The sequence below is a fragment of the Taudactylus pleione genome, unplaced genomic scaffold, assembly GCF_031769625.1.
Source record: "Taudactylus pleione unplaced genomic scaffold, aTauple2 ptg000211l, whole genome shotgun sequence".
Lineage (NCBI taxonomy): Eukaryota > Metazoa > Chordata > Amphibia > Anura > Myobatrachidae > Taudactylus > Taudactylus pleione.
In genome coordinates, this window is record NW_028284613.1 from 5,922,563 (window position 1) to 5,928,562 (window position 6,000).

The window sequence follows — 6,000 nt, forward strand, 5'->3', positions numbered from 1 at the left end:
GATTGAGAGGAAGAAGGACCTAAAAAGTGTTGCATAACCTAATGTTGATGATCTAAAGATCTGATTTATCTCAATATGTACAAGTGTGAGGTTAATTATTGATTCCGAGAGCCGTTCTGATCACTGTCATACTATATCCTTAAATATATGTATTTCGAGATCTACCCCTGATGAAGTCTTGACGTAAGACGAAACGCGTAGGGTTTACACTAATGGTGGACATTATGTTATAAACCTTCATTCATTTGTAAGGTGTGGAAAATCTATTTTTATCTGTATAAAAGATGTTGATGTATTAACATATTTATACATTTATCTATCTGAATTTGCGAATTTTTTAATAAAGATTGTTTTACATTGTATTAATGTTGGCCTTTGGGCCTATCTTGGGTGTTTTTCTGGTATGAGGGTATCTTATAGAACCTCAAGAAGGACGTTAAAACAAGTTTTGTCATATGAACTCTCCGATCAGCTCTGAAAAGCGAGCACGAAAGTTGTTATCTACATTCACAAAACAGAAATAACTGGAGCCTATAAACCCTGAAGGGATTGTTATTTACGAAGAATATAAGAATTGTCTGTATTATTATGTGAGTTGTAGCGTCCTTGAAGTAATTGTTATATATATATATATATATATATATAGCGTTCCCGCTAGTCCGTTTCAGCGGGGCGCTGCGCCCTGCCCTATTTCTAAAGTGCAGAAAGCACCCTGTTCTCCGGCGCGGCACCCCGCTGAAACAGCCTGCGGGTCCTGTCCCCTCCCGCAGTGTCCCGCGGGTGGGCCAAACAGCAGTGCAGTGGTCACCGCCGGTAAATGAATGCAGGGAGCATGGGCCCGGAATCCATTCAGTGACCGCAGCGCTTGGGGGCTGCCCGGCATGTCCGTAAGTGCCGGGCACGCCCCCAAGAGTTACATAACGCAACATAAAGACACGCCCCTTTTATTTTCATTGGCCACGCCCCCTTTTCAGACGAGCGCACAGAAATGCCCGCTCTAATATATATGAATAGACAATGACTTCTATCTACCGATTCAACGTGCCCGATGCCTCTCATTTGTATTTGTAGAATATGTATCTTTTGAGCACTGGACGGCACTCTGGGTCTAACAATCTCAAAAATAAATAATCTCCACGACACTAGGAGTAGGCCGTTTCAGGGCGCAAACCCTTTTATCAAGCCCTTGATATAAATAAATGTTTATCATTTTTAAAAGTGCCCTCAAAAGTACCCTAAAATCACTTTTTACTACTTTTTTAATTAAACGAAAAAAGTTTGCTTTTTATAATTTTTTTGCATTTTTAAATCAGCCATTTGACACCACCTTAAAGCCTTCAGTACTTTCCTAATGCCCACAAACAGCCTTCTATACAGTAATGCTAACACAATTATCAATTTTGTTGGGTCCAGGAAGGTCTCCCCACTTTTCCCTGCACATCTCTCACATTGCATTTGGCAGTCATTTTGCAAACCTCCGATGTGAGTACTGCGAATAGGCTTTTTCAATTGGATTGGAGAATTCTTGTGTGTGCGCATTCCTGCGTAGTCGTCGAGAATCATGAAACAAACTCACTACTCGCAATCTGCACCTAATTGGATTTTTGAAGTGACATGCAAAAGGGCCACAAAGTTTTCCATGAGAAAAACAGTAGCCACTTAGGTCAACTCCAGCCACGTTTAGTGTCTGACCCTGTGCTTTATTTATTGTCATACTAAAGCAGATTTACCGGGAACTGGACCCGTATGAAATCAAAGAATCGTTTTGCACATAAATGAAAAAGGAATGGTGTAAAAAAGGGAAAAACTGAAATTTTGTTTCAGTAAACAGGGCTTACATCAATTTTCCTGGAGAAACCGGATAATACGTATCAATCTCTACATGGTAGAAAATAAAGTTCATCATTGTGATATATCTTAAATGGTTTAGGCAGCGTAAGCAGAGAAAGTGCTTGGATGTCCAATTTTTCATTGACTTGCTTCAATAAAATGTCATTGCTCGTCTCCCTTTTGCCATACAGTAATGTTTCATACACATAAACCTTCATCCACAAATGCTCTGTAGAATAGTGAAAACTGCATTAAAATTCATCCAGTGGTTCTCAAGATTAGCACAAACAGACACCTTCCAGGGACTTTATTTCATACTAAGGGGTGTAGCCAATTAACCATGATATATTTTCAGGGGCGGTAACAATAAAACTTACCATTATAGGGCTGTATTCAATTAGCGGCGAACAGCCGTTTTCAGTGAAAAAGTTTTGCCGGTAATTTCGCCAGTATTCAATTGTGGCGACTTTTCGGTGGTGCGGAAACGCAATGTACCCGGCGGAAAAGTTTTGCCTATAAATAGCTGTCGGAAAAAAGTGCAGAATTGCGGTTTTGGGGTGCAAAGGTGGGGAAACCACCCTGTACCCTTAGGACAGGTCCCCAAAGGTAAACTGCGTAAAAAAAATCCTATTAAAATGAAAACAGCCCAAAAACTGACTTTGAAAAAGGGGGCAAAAATGTACAAAGTTGGGGTACAAACTTAAATACTAGCGAAATAGACTTTGGCGGGTCCTGCAAGTATGGGGGAGGGTTTTTTATTGCAGGTGCTTGCTGAAGGTGCGTTTTTCATGCTTTTTAAAGCCTCACATTTGCAATTTTTAACCATGCTAGCACTCATTTTCATGTACCCCAAATTTGCTGGGACTAGTTATTTTCTCCAAAAAACCTGCTAAATGCTATTATTCACCACTTGTGCAAAGACGCAAATTAGCAGCTAATGAGAGCATTTAAGTACCCCAAATAGCTTCAGTAGGGCTGTTCAGGGGCATCTACATTGATCCCCAATGTTAGTGCATCTTTTGGCGGGTGTCAGACTGATTTCCCCAAAACACGCAATACTTTTTCGCATGGAAAACCAGCGATGTCGGCGAAAAGTCCAGCATGCGAAAAGTACAGGACTTTTCGCATCTAATTGAATATGCCCCTTACAGAGATATAAAATAAAGAAAAAGAAGTGGAGAAGAAACAGGATGTGGTTGGGATAAAGAAAAGGGGACATAGGGTAAGGGAAAGAGAACACCACCATATTTACTAAGATGAGTTAGAGGGAGTGGATGCAAAGTGGGAAGTATAGTCCAGTGTTTCTTTGTAGCCCAACCAGGCGAACCAAGTTGTGGTAAAGGCTGAGAGTGACAGTTGGTCAATCCTCTGGAACCACTGAGAGATAGAGGGTTGGGTGGGCGATCTCCAAAGACCAGGAATAACCGCTCTCGCTGCAATCATGAGGTGGCGGAGTAAGGACTTTTTAAATTGTGAGATGGGTATGTCCATCAAATTAAGAAGCCTGACAATTTTTTTTGATTCCCGTATCCTATTTGTTCGTCTGAAAAATCCTGATTATTTCACGGACCTATGTGTTTTCGCCAGCGCAGCGGTGAAAACACAGCACTTTTCAGGGATTTTATATATATTTATATTGAAAAAAACAAACAAACATGGGCGTCTCTCCTGGTACAATAAATAGATATGTACATGAAATAAATTAAAAGTAGAGCCTATTTAATAAAAACATTAAATGCTGCACAGATGAGTTCCATCTTGGATATTCTTTTTATCACACTCAATGCTCTCGATGAAATTACACATACAATAAAGAAGTAAAATCTTGCTTATCTGAATAGACCAGATGATATATGCCAATAGCAAGAGTATAAATCAGACCCAATGCGTTTCATCATGGCGCTGAGTGGAGACACCACGACTTTATCGGGAGTACACACACAGGCAGTGGCGGAACTCCCGGGGACAATGGAGTCATTTGCCACCGGGCACCAGCCCTGAAGGGGGCACCTGGCTCCATTGTCCCCGGGAGCTGCATGGAGAAGGAGCGCCGCTGATCGGCGCTCCACCTCCATTGGCGTAACTACGGAGGGTGCAGGGGGTGCGGTGTCCCCTGCACCCTCCATTTGCCAGGCACCCGCTGAGTGTCAGCGGGCGCCGGCTCCTATTCAAACCCCCGGCGGCAGCCGGACGGAGCTCACTCAGTCTTCCGGGTCCCGCAGTGCACTATGAGAGTGACGTCATGACGTCACTCCCATTGTGCAGAGGAGCAGACGCCGGGGACGGAGCTCAGGAGTAAGCTCCGTCGTCCGGGTCACGCAGTGCACTATGGGAGTGACGTCATTCTCACAGTGCCGGGGGCGGACGGCAGCAGCACTGGAGCGGGGATAAAGGTAAGTGTTTGTTTGTTGTTGTTTATTTGTGTGTACACAGGGGGGGGGGGGTCACTACTGGGTACTGGGGGCACCTACAGGAGGCAACTACAGGGGGCTCACTACTGGGGACAACTACAGGGGGCTCACTACTGGAGGTACTACATAGGGGGACCACTACTGGGGGCATTAAGTAAAAGGAACTGCATGGGGGGGCGGCGGCTGGGGCTGGCATAGGTGCTGGGTGGGTGGTACATCTCTGGAGAAAAGCAATCAGACCAGGTGTATAACCCCTACATATTGTATAACCCAAGAGAACCTGTGTGTGTAAGTGCTCTAGATGTTGGGGTGGGCACGCATTTATTCTACATGACAATAATTGCATTTTGTGTGACTGCACAACACCAGTGTAATACATGATATTGACACAATATTTTTGTACTGTTGTGGGAGTTAAAGAGAAATATGTACAGATGTGTCCTTATACATCTTTGCTACAGTCGCGCTAAAAAGTCCCTCTCGGAGTGTCATGTCCAGTGAGACGCTGCTAGCGCCGGGCGTCTTTTTTTAATGAAAATGCATCTAAGGCCCGTATTCAATTTGAGGCGAAAAGTCCAGACTTTTCGCCTCCTTCGCCTGTTTTCCAGGCAGAAAAGTATCGCGGAGGTGCCTGCTATTCCCCGTATTCAATTCCAAAGTAGGCGAAATCTGGAACAGACGAAACATGGATCGGCGAAAAAATACGGGAATTTTCGGGAAATAATTGTAGGACCCCCCTAAAGATATCCAGACCTCGGGGATCACTATGAAAGTCGGCATTTTTAAATAGATGTGGAAGGTGGTTACTTTTACCGACATTGAAGAAGTGATGCAGAAGAGCACTTAGGTTTTTTTTTTTTCGTTTTTAAAAGTGGTCCCATCAAGTTTGGGGTACATGGAAATGGGGATAAGCATATTTTTAAGTCCATAAAGGTAATTTTAAAAATTCTTCAAAAATACAGCTGCCCGCTACCGGAATGAAAAAAACACCTGACACATACTTGGGGACCCCACCAGAATTAATTTCTTTAGCTTGGCATTTTGTTTCCCTATTTTTTTTTCACCCCAAAATTTGTAAAAATTTTTTGGGGTGTCTCAATTTTTTTTATTTTTTTTGCACATTTCATTTTAAGGGGGCATTCCCAAGGGTGCAGGCTATTTTTTTTAAGCCTGCACCTCTAAACCCCAAATCTGCACTTTTTTTCACCTGCTATAGGTAATTGAAAAATTATCCCTGTTTTTTTAAAATGACCCTTCGCCCCATTTACGAAAAAAAACGGGAATTTTTGGGAAATATGCCTGGGACCCCCCTAAAGATGTCCAGACATGGGGGATCATTATGGGTACCCCCAATTTTGCCTGTGGGAAGTCGGGGTTTGTAATAGCTGTGCAAGGTGCAATTTTGTGTCTATGAAGAAGTGGTAAAGAATAGCACTTAGATTTTTTTTTTTTTGGGGGGGGGGGGAATAACTATTCCTATCAAATTTGGGGTACATGAAAATGGGGGTAAGCATTTTTTTTTTTAAGTCCCTAAAGTTATTTTTAAAAATCTGCAAAATTGCACCTGCCGCTTGTACCCGCAATGAAGAAAACACCTGCCGCATACATGGGGTCCCGACCTGAATTAATTTAGATAGTTTGGCACTTTGTTCCCCTGTTTCTTTTTTTTACCCACAAAATTAAAGATAATTTTTTTGGGGTGTCCCAAATATTTTTAAACTTTTTTTGACGCAGTTTACCTTTAAGGGACTGTCTTACG